The following is a 12,201-nucleotide window of genomic DNA, read 5'->3' on the forward strand; positions in this document are numbered from 1 at the left end:
GTCTCCAGTTCATGACAGGGCAGCAGAATTCTCAGTAATATGGATTTTCCATATGAGGTTAATGCTTGCTGTTCAGGCTGAAGGGAGGTGACAAAAGGGCAGGTGTTCCAAAGGCCGGTGCAAGGCATCTGCTGAGTGGCAGTTGTGGTGTCAAGAGTAACATTGCCGCCCTGAACACGTGGGTTTCCCACCGCTCATCATGTTTGTTACCTTCCCTGTATGTGCGCCAAGACAGTGGGAGAGGCCAGCCTTGGATCGCCAATTTATGGCAAATAACAGCTGTACAGTAAAGTTGAAGTTCTGACCTGTTTTAGGGATTCAAATCTCACTGCTCAATACTGCAAGGCATGAGTTCATTCTTGAGGGGGAATTAGAAGAAAGAAAAACCACATAATCCATCTCAAACCCCAACTTGAACATGTGGTTATAACTTGTTCAGGTGCTGGTCTTTAAGCTGAGTTAGGAGCAGGGGAGAGGGAGGCAGATACGGCCTGGATGGTTAGGCAGGGCCCTGCTTATACAAGCTGATTTTCACACATGTTCTGCTCAATATGCCATGGACTTTGTGTAGACCCCACCAGTGGGCACAAATAACTTCAGTAAGTGAGAACAAAGCCAAGTAGCCCCTGCAGAAGCTAAAGCCACAAGTGAATCCTCATGAAATATAAATAAACTACCATTTTATGAGCTCTGTCTATGAGCCAGGTCCTTGGTGAGATATCTGCCCATGTTGGAGGATTGGGTGAACAGAAGGGAAAATCAAGGTGGCAATGTTATCAGGGGCCATACCAGGCAGAGCCTGGGATGCAAACCTAGGGGACCCATCTGTGTCCAGTGGGAGCCACTGGTATTTTAATGATGACACTAGCCTCTTACTCTCTTAGGCAAGACAGAACAGTATCAGCTTTGCTTCCCCTCTTCTCTCCCCGCCCCCACCCCAGTGCCTGCACCTCCGCATTCATCCAATCCCTGGGGTCCACCAATTCTAACTCAGAAATGTCTCTACCTTTCTTCTTCTCATGGTCACTGCGTAAATTCAGGCCCACATTCTTTCTTGTCTTCTAACTGGTCTCTACTCTCAGGCCCTCCCAACCCTTCCTCTAGACTGCTGATGAGGAACTTTCCAGACGCACTGACAGGACCACTGAGATAGGCTCTGGGCTTTGTGTAGGTAAGGGAGGGGAAAGTCTCTAGTTGAAACCCAGCCCGTATCAGCAGTGCTTCTGGGCAGGGACTCTGATGCTCCATCCAGCAGCTCAAGGGGCAGAACAACAGGGACCTTGCATGCTACTATCCTTGGAGGGAGTGGGCAGCCAAGAAATGAGCAAAGAAGAGAAGTGGGACACCTCAAAACATGGACTTTTTACCTCTTCTGACCCCTATGCAAATGCCCAGTGCTTTCTGTCTGACTCTTAAAAATAGTCTTTGCACTTCATGTAGCACCTTTCACCGGAAGATCTCACAAAAGAAGCTCAAAACAACTTACTTACACACCTGGTTCGCAGGCATCCCTTTCTCAGCAGTGTCTGAGGGCATGAGAAGAAGAGAGGAGAGCAGGGCTCTGGTGCTTCCTTGGGAGACTTTCATTCTGCTTCTGAATTCCCTCTTGGCCTGCTGAAATCTAAAGTAGAATCCCATTTAATATGAATAAAATAAACAAACAGCACTGTGTGTATGTGTGTGTGTGCGTGTGTGTGCGCGTGTGTGTGAATGAGAGAGAGAGAGAAAGAAGAGGAGAGGCAAGAAAAGGCAGGAAGCAGAAGAACGGAATGGTTAACAGTGGTCACCTTTGGGGGAGAATGGGGTGGTTAGTGGAATGATTGCTTTTTTCACTTCTGGACTGTATGTGTTTTTTTGCAAGAAAGTATAGTTATTTATTACTTTGGTAATATCAAAAACAATCTCTTTGTAATGTAAAGTATCATGAATATTGGTGGAAAAAGTAATGAAATATTGTGATGGGGCAGTACACCAGTACCATGCAAATCTCAAACCACTAAAATATTAAATAAGTAATGAATATTTATACTGAATATAAATACAAATGAATATTGCACTTGCTTCTTCAAAACAAGTTTTAGATGCTGTTTTTCTCAGGCTTAAATGCATTGAATGGAAAATATTTTTAATAATCGGTTATCAGTAGGAGACATACCTTGATTGTGATGGTAGTTATACAGCTTAACGTGTTTGTCAAAACTCAGAACTGTACACTAAAAAATGGTGAATTTTACTATATGTAAATCATGCATAAAAATAAGTAAAACAATAGGTTATCATTAGAAGATGGTTGGTTGTCCACTACCACTAATTGGACATTTACTGTGCATAAGGCTGTTTATCAGCTTAAATACAGTATTGCATGTAATTGTCTCAATGAGCTTGATACCTTCATTAATTCCATTTTTCAGATGGAATAACAGATGCTCAGAGATGCTACTTACTGAATCACATAGCTAGTAAGCAGCTGATATGGAATTTGAATCCAGATCTGTGTGGCCCCAGAACTCCAGCTTTTACATCCTACACCCACGCCACCCTATGAATGCCCACTGGTACGGTTCTTTCGAGATGGTGCACTCCTTCCCATGGGGCTGCTTCCCTTGATAGATACCCCTGGACTCTCCAGGGAGAGTCTGGGGGTGAACTCACTTCAGGTCTCTGCTCAACCATGTGCTCAGGGTCCACCTTCTTGTTTGAGTGATACCAAAGCCACCAAAGGCAGCAGCCCTGCACACCCTGGCCATGTTTCCACCTCCCTGTCCCAAAGCAGGCTTGTTGGATGATACTCCCAGTGTCCACTTGGTCAAGTTTTGACTAACCATCTGCCCATAAAAAGAGAAAATCTAGAAGCAGTTGGTGTAACTAACATGGTCCAGCCTCTGTTACTCCATGTCCACCAAAAGGCTCATCTAGGATGTACCCTTTAACCTCCAGGACAGTGCCAGACCCCAAGGCCAGGGATCTCTTTGTGGGACTGCACCTCATTCAGGGAAACTCAGGAAACAGGGGTGATGTGTCAAATTGTAACTTGCTTGTTGATTTAGGCTCCAGCCATGCAGACACCCTACTTGTGGGAGGGAAGAAAGCACCTCCATGACAGGAACAGATAAGGGCAGGGTAGGAAGCTGCAGCGGGGCAGGGCTGCAGGAGGCTCACTGGCCACCAGAAGTTTCCCCCACTGGCCTTCAGTCACCTGCTGCTTAGAGACAGAACCCTATGGCAGAGCTGGGGGCAGGTGAAGTGAGCCTGGGCACCAGCCAGGTGCTAGAAAGGGGAGCAGGTACTGGGGGACAGGGGTTGGTGGGGGCAGAATCCTGGGGGAGGGTGTGGGACCAGGGGAAGGGCATGAGCTTGGGAGACGGATAGGGGAGGGGGGTCTCTGGGCCTTGGGAGGGATATGGGACGGTGGGATGGTGGGGCGAGGGTTCTAGGAGAAAGGGCACTGTGTCTGGAGAAAGCTGCAGGGTTTGAGGTCGGACAGAAATGCGGAGTTGTGGTGGAGGGTAGGGAGAAATGAGCGGATTCCTAGGATTGACGGGAGATGGGGAGAGGGCCTCAGGGCCTCGGGAGGGGAGGGTGCTCCAAGGAGGAGAGCGGGGTCTAGGGAAAGGGAGAAGGATCTGGAGAGAGCCGCTTGGTCTTGGGAGGAGCACAGGGTCCTGGGGATTTGGAGAGGACTCCGAGGGTCCAGGGAAGGCAATGGGGTCCAGGAAAGGGATACGGAGTGTAACAGAAGGGCGCGGGGTCCTAGGAAGGGGCGCAGTGTTTGGGGTAAGAGTGCACGGGGTGAGAGGTGGGGCTTGAGATTGGGACGGGGGCACGGAACTGGGGACGGGTGCGGGGTCCAGGAAAGGAATTCAAAGTCCAAGGGAAGGGCATGGGGTCTCCGGAAAAAGCGCGGAGTCCGAGATGGGAGCATCTAGAGTGCAGGGAGGGATATGGAATTGGGAGAGAGGCTGGGGTCCAGGGAAGGAACACACACTCCATAGGAAGAGCGTGGGGTCCTGGAAAGGGACGCGGATTCCAAGGAGGCAACACAAGGTCGCGGGGGTGGGGACACGGGATGGGGCCTCAGCGGGCTGAGGCAGCGCCTTACCTGCTTCAGATGTAGTCGTTGTCCACGTCCCGGCAAATGTACCACAGGATCACATAGAGGATGAGCAGGATAGCGAAGAGGAACAGAGCCAAGAAGATGGCCTTGGTCACCGGGGATACCAGGGCCTGCATGGTCCCGCCGAGGGGGCGCCGCGGGGCCCAGCGGGAGGGACAGCGGCAAGAGCGGCGCGGGCTGCCACCTGCACGCGTGGAGAGGTGCCCTGACAGGGAGGAAACTTCCACCGGCCAGCATTCCCGGCGGCGCCTGCGCACTGCCCAGCACGCCTTGAACCAAGGGCTTGCCGGGGTCTGGGGAAGACACCAGGTATCCTCGGCCCCCTAGCTCGCGACTTGTTCCGTGGGGTGTAGCCGGGAGGCTCTGCCCTTGTCGAGTCGGAATCAAAGAACTTAGGGCTGAGAGAGAACAGTCAGGCGCTGCGGGGCGCCTGCAGAGTGGACCCGGGGTCTGCTTGAGGACCCTAGACTGGGGAGAGGTGGGGGTCTCACCCACGTTCCCCAGGGCGTCCCTAAAAGACGACTCCAGTCATCTGTTTATCGCTTCGAGAAAGAACATATGGGGAAGGCCATAAGCTAGCCCCACCGCACTTCCACCCCCTGCCCAGCATTACACACTGACATTTTCCTGCACACAGTGACTGGTTCCAGTGCTGTCCCTATCCTTTGGTGAATCTTTAAGGAGGGGGGAGCCAAAAAAGTGGAAGGGACTGGGGCCAGGACTGCTTGATTAAATCCCGCACCTTCTCAAGGACCACCAGGGTGCACCCAGCATCTGCCTGGAGGGAGCCCAAGGCTGCTTTGTCTCCACTGCACACCCCGCCCTCCTCTGGAAGGACATAAAGTGGCTTCGTCTGGGGTCAGTTGTCACCAGTCTGACTTCTTTCCTCCACTCCATTGTCCACCAGTGGTTCTGGACCTGCAGCATCCGCATCACCTGGGGGCAGGTTAGGAACGCAGGAACCCAGGACCTCCCCCCCACCCCACCTCTCAGCCGGACAGAGGGAGAATCTGCATATCAACAAGATCCCCAGGTGAGGGGGCGAGGCAAGTTACCACGTGCTCATAGGCCCTGGTGGTGCTTTGCTCCTCTGCTTTCTGTAGTCTGTGACTTGCTGAATGCAGCAGGGTCCTTGTGTCTTCAACAGGCAAGAGTAATCAGGCCGGATTTGCTGAGTGGAGAATGAGTTACTGAGCACACCCCACAAGGCAAGAGCTGTTCTCCATTCCTTATTAACATAATGTTATTCACTCTTAGGGAGAAACTTTCATGACTGAATAGCAAGGATCTCGGAGGAAAATTGTTCTTACTAGTTTAAAGGAAAAAGGAAGTTAAAACTTCTATTCTGTCCCCAGCCCAGTCCCCAGAACTCTGTTCTTGGACTTCAGCTCTCCAGGGGGTTTCTCAGGTGGAGACAGGCAAATAAATAGTGATTTCACTGCTCTGCACATCAACCCTGTGGTCTAGCCTATTCTAGTGGGAGGAAGAAATGGTGTTTCACAAACAGGGATGTCAGAAAATGTGACTGCCAGATTTGAAGACATTGGTTGCCCAGACTAGATCATCTTTCGCTCCCACAGCTGCCAACATAAGATTTACCAGCAACTGTCAGGAAAGCACTATTGTTGGAAGGACTAAGTCCACCTCCAGTTTGACGGATGTCATACGTGATTTCTAAATTGTGAGGGTGAATATCTCTGAACAGGCTTAGCTCAGCTCAAGCAAGGAGTGTTTCTCCTCTGTCTCTGCTGCCAAGTTCCTTCATTTCTCTTTACTTTTCTGAGTTAGTTTACCGTGATTTTCTGTATTGAATCTTTCCCTATTGTGATAGCAACTTTCCTTCTTCAACATCAGGCCAGGCCACTGGAGCAATCCAATTTGTCAAATATTAAGCACATACTGTGTACAGGGTACCGAAGGGATATGTCAGGCAAGGCAGCAATCAGTGAGGCAGAACCCAGGATGAGAGTCCAGTGGAGTCCATAGAACAGTGTGCAAGCACGTAGGGCAGAAGCAGGTGTGGTGTTTTCCTACTCAGATCTGAACCAGGGGTTCAGATGAGAGATGAAAGAGGGGCATTAGCTATGAATGGCAGTATGGGAGAAGGCTTCATGGAAGAGGTAACAATAGGAGACAGAGGGGAAGGTCACCACATGTGGAGGAAATGTCAGAGCAAAAACATAAAAGTGAAGGGTGGTCCTGTCTGAGAAGTCCTGATAGGGTCATTCTGTGGCCAGAAGAGAAGGAGTGTAGCACAGGGTAGGGCAAAAGGATCACGCAAACACAGATGCTGGCAGGGACAAGGTGGGTGATAAAAATGAATGAAGCTGCACAGCTCCAGCAGAAACACTGACCCATTATATATAGGGGCCAAGTGTTGTCAGTACTTTCAATTTTTTAAAAAGATTAAGCCATAAGTCAAGATTTTGATGTGGCATCTCCCCATTTTAAATAATGGTGACCATTGTGGAAATGATAAAAGCATCCAATCCTTTTCATCTCCCATACTGGCATATCCCTTCCCTGTTTCCCCACATAGGACTCCCTCTTCTTTTCCTTGCTCCCCCCTCCAGGGGCCATGCAGCACCCGGCAGAGGTGGTACCTGTGGATAATAGACGGTGGATGGGAAGGGGTGAAAGGAGGACAAAGGAAGAGTGACTCCTCACCCCCTCCCATTTCTAAAGCTCTAGGAAAATAGATGCAGCCATTAAGCCTGGGAAAGAGAAAAACTCCAGGGTAATTGAACTACCAAGTACAGTTGCTCCCCAGACAAGCAAGGGATAAGTTCTCAGCAGCCGCTCTCTTCTCTACCAATCAGAAATACCACCCACAAGGCCAAGATGAACAATTGACTTAGCAATTTTATTGACATATATTTTACATATCAGAAAATTTGCTCTTCACTCATTTTAAGTGTATAATTCAATGCATCGTAGTATGAAGTGTGATGTTTTCTGTAAGTTTTTTATAGATGTCCTTATCAGGTTGAGGAAGTTTTCTTCTATTCCTAGTTCACTGAATTTTTTTTAGTCATAAAAGGGTGTTGGATTTCACCAAATGCTTTTTCTGTAGCTATTGAGGTAATCATGTGGTTTTTGTCCTTTATTCTATTAATATAATACATTACATTAATTGATTTTTCAGATGTTAAAACAACTGCATACCTGAGATAAATCCAACTTGGCCATGGTATATAATCCTTTTTATATGGTCCTAGATTCAGTTGCTTAGTATATTGTTGAGGATTTTTATATTTTGTCAAGAAGAATATTGATGTGTTGTCTTTCCTTGTGATGATTTTATTTGGTTTGGGTATGTAATACTGGTCTCATAGAATGGCCTGAGAAGTGTTCCCTGCTCTAGATTAATATTTGGAAGAGTTTGTGAGGATTGGTGCTAATTCTTATTTAAATGTGTGGTAGAATTCACCAGTAGAGCCATTTGAATGTGGGCTTTTCTTTGTGGAAAGTTTACTTGCTCATTCAAAATCTTTACTTTTAAAAGTTATATTTAGATTTTCTATTTCTTCTTTTTCATATAGTTTTAAATGTGTTTATTGATATATAATTCATATAGCATACAATTCATCAATTTAAAGTGTAAAATTCAATCAGTTTTAGTGTTATCTGGTGAATCATACAAGCATAACCACAATCAACTTTAGAAATTTTTCATCACACCAATAACAACCAGAGTGGATGAACATTAAGACACTCTCTATCCACCACCACCTCCCTCCACCCCACCCCAGCCTTAGGCAACTATTAATCTTCTTTCCTTTATTTATAGATTTCCCTATTCTGGACATTCCATATAAATGGAATCATATCTTTTGTGACTGACTTCCTTAGCATAATGCTTTTGAGGTTCACCCACATTTTTTGTCTTTTGTTGTTGTTCATGCATTTGTTGTCATATCTAAGAATCCACTTCTGAAATCCAAGATCATGAAAATGTACCTCTGTGTTTTCTTCTGAGAATTTTAATAGCTCAAGTCTTGAAATTGATCAAGGAACTGTGACTCTCCATTTCTATGATTCAGATTAGACTTTTGTTCACTTGACCTAGAACATTTCTGCTTATACAGATAAAATAAGAATTACTGGGCTTCCTGTATCTCTTTTACTTCTAGGAACATCATGAACAACTAGACAAAACCATAGATCTACACAAGTCAGACTATTCTGATTGGTGCTTTAATTCTGCTGTCCATTACTGTAACCAGGCCCACTTTACCTTTGGCGATTGTGTGCTGCCACTTGGCTCCTGCCAACCTGGGATCCTATTATTCCCACTGCATTTAGGTTTCCCAGTTCAGTGACTGTAGTTCCCACTTGAGTCCTGTCCTGCAGAGAAGAGCAATCACAGAGTTCTTCAAGGATGCTGGGGGTCCCCTCACAAGTCTATTTTTTGTAGTATTGGTGAAATGTATGTCTTCTGGACCCTCCCAGTATGGATGAACAGGTCTTAAACGACAAATCCACACTAACACTCAAATCTCCCTAAACCTCTGAATGCCTTCCACTATATTTAACCAAGGCAGGTCTGACATTTCCAACTCACTCACTGTGGGCCAACTTTTGGTCCATGTTTCTGCCAATCAACCAGCCAAACAACTAACAACCTTTTCTAACTCCCGAGCTGCAATATTAAATGCAGAATTTATGTTTAATGAGTAATTTTGGTCTGATCTAACTTCATGTGGGGAGACCGCTTTTTCTGGAAATTGGGAGGCTGCTTCCACTGAGGGTGGGGAGAATTCTTCCACTGGCAAAGATGACTCACCAGACTTTATGCGCTCAATGTCCCCAGCTTCATCAGGGTCTTCCCACACATCTCTATTCTAATTTACAGGATCCCATTGTTAGAGCAGGCAGATAGCTAGATATGAGCAGAGAAAGGGGGACACAGACCAAATGACAGGGATTGGGCAGAAAGGAGGGGCCCAGGCCAAATGCAGGAAACCACACATCATGTGAGCAGCAGGGATCCCTGGGCAGAGAAAGAAAAGCTGGAATCTTTGGGCTGATAAGGGGCCACACCTTTTGGCCTGGAGACCAACAAAGAAAGGTCAGAAAAGGCAGGAATTTCCAGTGTCCGAATGTACCTTTTACTCATTATGCCTTCATTTCAATAAAATTAGCCTTGCAAATCAGAAGTACCCGTCATGCACCAACGCCATGACACTCCGATCCAGACTAAATAAGGACAAAAATCCCTCCTCCCTTTGGGAAGGTGGAGTTGGGATGATAATCAGGGAATACGACCCTCGAACCCTTCCCTCCCCAATGAATATTCTGCCCATTCATTTTTACACCTTATGTAACTAACTTGCCAAAGAAACTCAGGGCAGCCGCTCACCTGAGCCTGCCCGCTCTCCCCTGAGAGTGTACTATCCATCCTTTAATAAATCCTCACTTTACCTTTTTTAACCTCTAAGTCTTGTCTCTGAATTCTTTCTGGGATGGGACAAGAACCTGGAACACCAGTTGCATCTATCGGCAACACCATTCTTTCCCAGTCAATGCCCTCACTCTAACAGTAAACATTCTGGAGACTGAGTTCAATTTCTATTGTAATTCAGCCATTTGTAGGATGAGCTTTTCCATTTGATTTTTAGCAATCTCAGCCCTGTATGCACAAGAAATAAGTGTTTCCTTAGGGGTACACATAGATTCCTTTAGATCTTTTATTTAAACTGTCGACTGAAATAAATGCGCAGCCTTAGTTGAAAGTTATGTTTTACTTGGCGGGAAGACATGAGCTGGGATGACAGCCTCTCAGATCGCTCTGAGGAACTGCACCAAAGAGGTAGGGGAAGAGCTAGGATATATAGGAGCTTTACAACAAAGACCAGATAGTTGGAGCAATAAGATTACTTCTTATCTAAAGAAAACCAGGCATCTCAAGTTAAAGAATTTAGTGCTTAGTGCTTTTCTATGTATGGGAGGAAGCAAACATTTTGGCTCATTGAATTCATTCCTTTGACAAGCATGTAGCTATCTAGGGCCAATATCTTGTCCTTTATTATTCTGAGTCTCCTCAGAGTGCACCACTGTGAGTGGCTGCAGAGGCCAAGCTGTGGGCTTGTCTTCACTGGGGGGGTGGCGGCAGTCACTGATGACTTGATGGTTTTAGCATACTTTGTTTACTGATATGGTTTGCAGTATTTTTCGTTCACAAAACTGAGATAATCCCTTTCTTTCACCACTCTTTCCAGCTACATTGGGAGCAACCAGAAATCTCATTATATTTATGTGTTCCAAAAATGTTCCAAAGTTTCATATACAGCCACTGAGCACCTTGCATCCAGCACCTGTAAGTGGTTGACTAGGAGTATTCGATGCAGGTATTTTGCATATCTCTGTTGCCATGGACTATCAGTGCTCTATTACAGTCATTAGCAGCTTTAAATCTAATCAGATTAGAGAGCTAATTCTAGAAATTCCAGAACCAATTCAGAAAACTCATTCTTAACTTTCTGTTGCTCCAGAAGCATTCTTGGTACCACGATTTGTAATAGTCATGGTTCTCCAGAGAAACAGAACTAATAAGATGCACATTTTTGATTGAAATAAATGTGCAGCCTTAGTTGAGAGTTATGTTTTACTTGGCAGGAGGACTTGAGCTGGGATGACAGCCTCTCAGATCTCTCTGAGGGACTGCTCCGAAGAGGTAGGGGAGGAGCTAGGATATATGGGAGCTTTACAACAAAGACCAGGTAGTTGGAACAATAAAAGATTACTTGTTATCTAAAGAAAACTGGATATCTCAAGTTAAAGAATTTAGTGCTTTTCTATGTATGGGAGGAAGCAAATATTTGGGCTCATTGAATTCATTCCTTCGACAAGCATCTAGCTATCTAGGGCCAGTGTCTTGTCCTTCATTATACTGAGTCCCCTCAGAGTGCACCATTGTGGCTGCAGAGCCTGGGCCGCTGATGACTTGATGGTTTCAGCATTCTTTGTTTACTGATATGGTTTGCAGTATTCTTCATTCACAACACACACACACACACACACACGATTTATTATAAAGTATTGGCTCACATGATTGTGGAAGCTGAGAAATCCTAGGATCTACAGTCAACCAGAGAACCAGGAGAGCCAATTGTGTAAATTTCAGTCTAAATGTGACTCCAAAGGCAGGAGAAGACCTATGTCAGAAGACAGGCATAGTGTCTCCCTTACTCTGCATTTTCATTCTACTCAGGCTTTCAATGAATTGGATAAGGCCCACCCACATGAGGAAGGACAATCTGCTTTATGCAGTCTACCAATTCAGATGTTAATCTTATGCAGAAACACCCTCAGAGACACACCTAGATAATGTCTAACCAGCTATTTGGGCACCCCAGTGGCCCAGCAAGTTGACAAATAAAATTAACCATCACATTTAGTAAGTTCAGTGGTTGTGCTTCCTCAGAAAGAGTTTCCATTAATTATTCTGTGAATGGGCCATACTCTCTTGTTTCTTTGCATGCCTTATAATATTTTGTTCAAAACTGTACATTTGAACATTAAAATATGATAATTCTGGAATTAAGATTCTTCCATACTCAGGTTTTTAATGTGTTTATTTGGTTTTTGTGAGCTATATCAGTTTATCTAGTGACTTTTCTAAGTTATTTTTGTATATTCTATATTCTTGTTATGTAAGTTCTCTGAAGTCTATTTCTTTAGCTTCTATTCAGCTAGTGTTTTGTGACAGACATTTCCTTCAAGGCCAGGAGCCAGATAAAAGAAAAGAAAAGAAAAGATAAATGAGAGCTAGAAAAGAGAACAAAAGGAAGGAAGGCAGGAAAGAAGGAAGGAAGAAGAAAGAAAAGAAAGAAAGGAAGAAGAAAGAAAGGAAGGAAGGAAGGAAGAAGAAGGAAAGGAAAGGAAAGAAAGAAAAAGGAAAGGAAAGGAAAGGAAAGATCTTCAAACATCTCTCTCCTTGTCTTCACATGTCCCTTTCCTCCTCTATTTGTCTCAAATATTCTTCTGGCAAAGATACATGTGATTGAACTTAGAGCCCACTTAGATAATCAAGGATAATCTTTTCATCTCAAGATTCATTAATATCTGCAAAGAATTTGATGTTA

This window comes from Camelus ferus, chromosome X, assembly GCF_009834535.1.
Source record: "Camelus ferus isolate YT-003-E chromosome X, BCGSAC_Cfer_1.0, whole genome shotgun sequence".
Lineage (NCBI taxonomy): Eukaryota > Metazoa > Chordata > Mammalia > Artiodactyla > Camelidae > Camelus > Camelus ferus.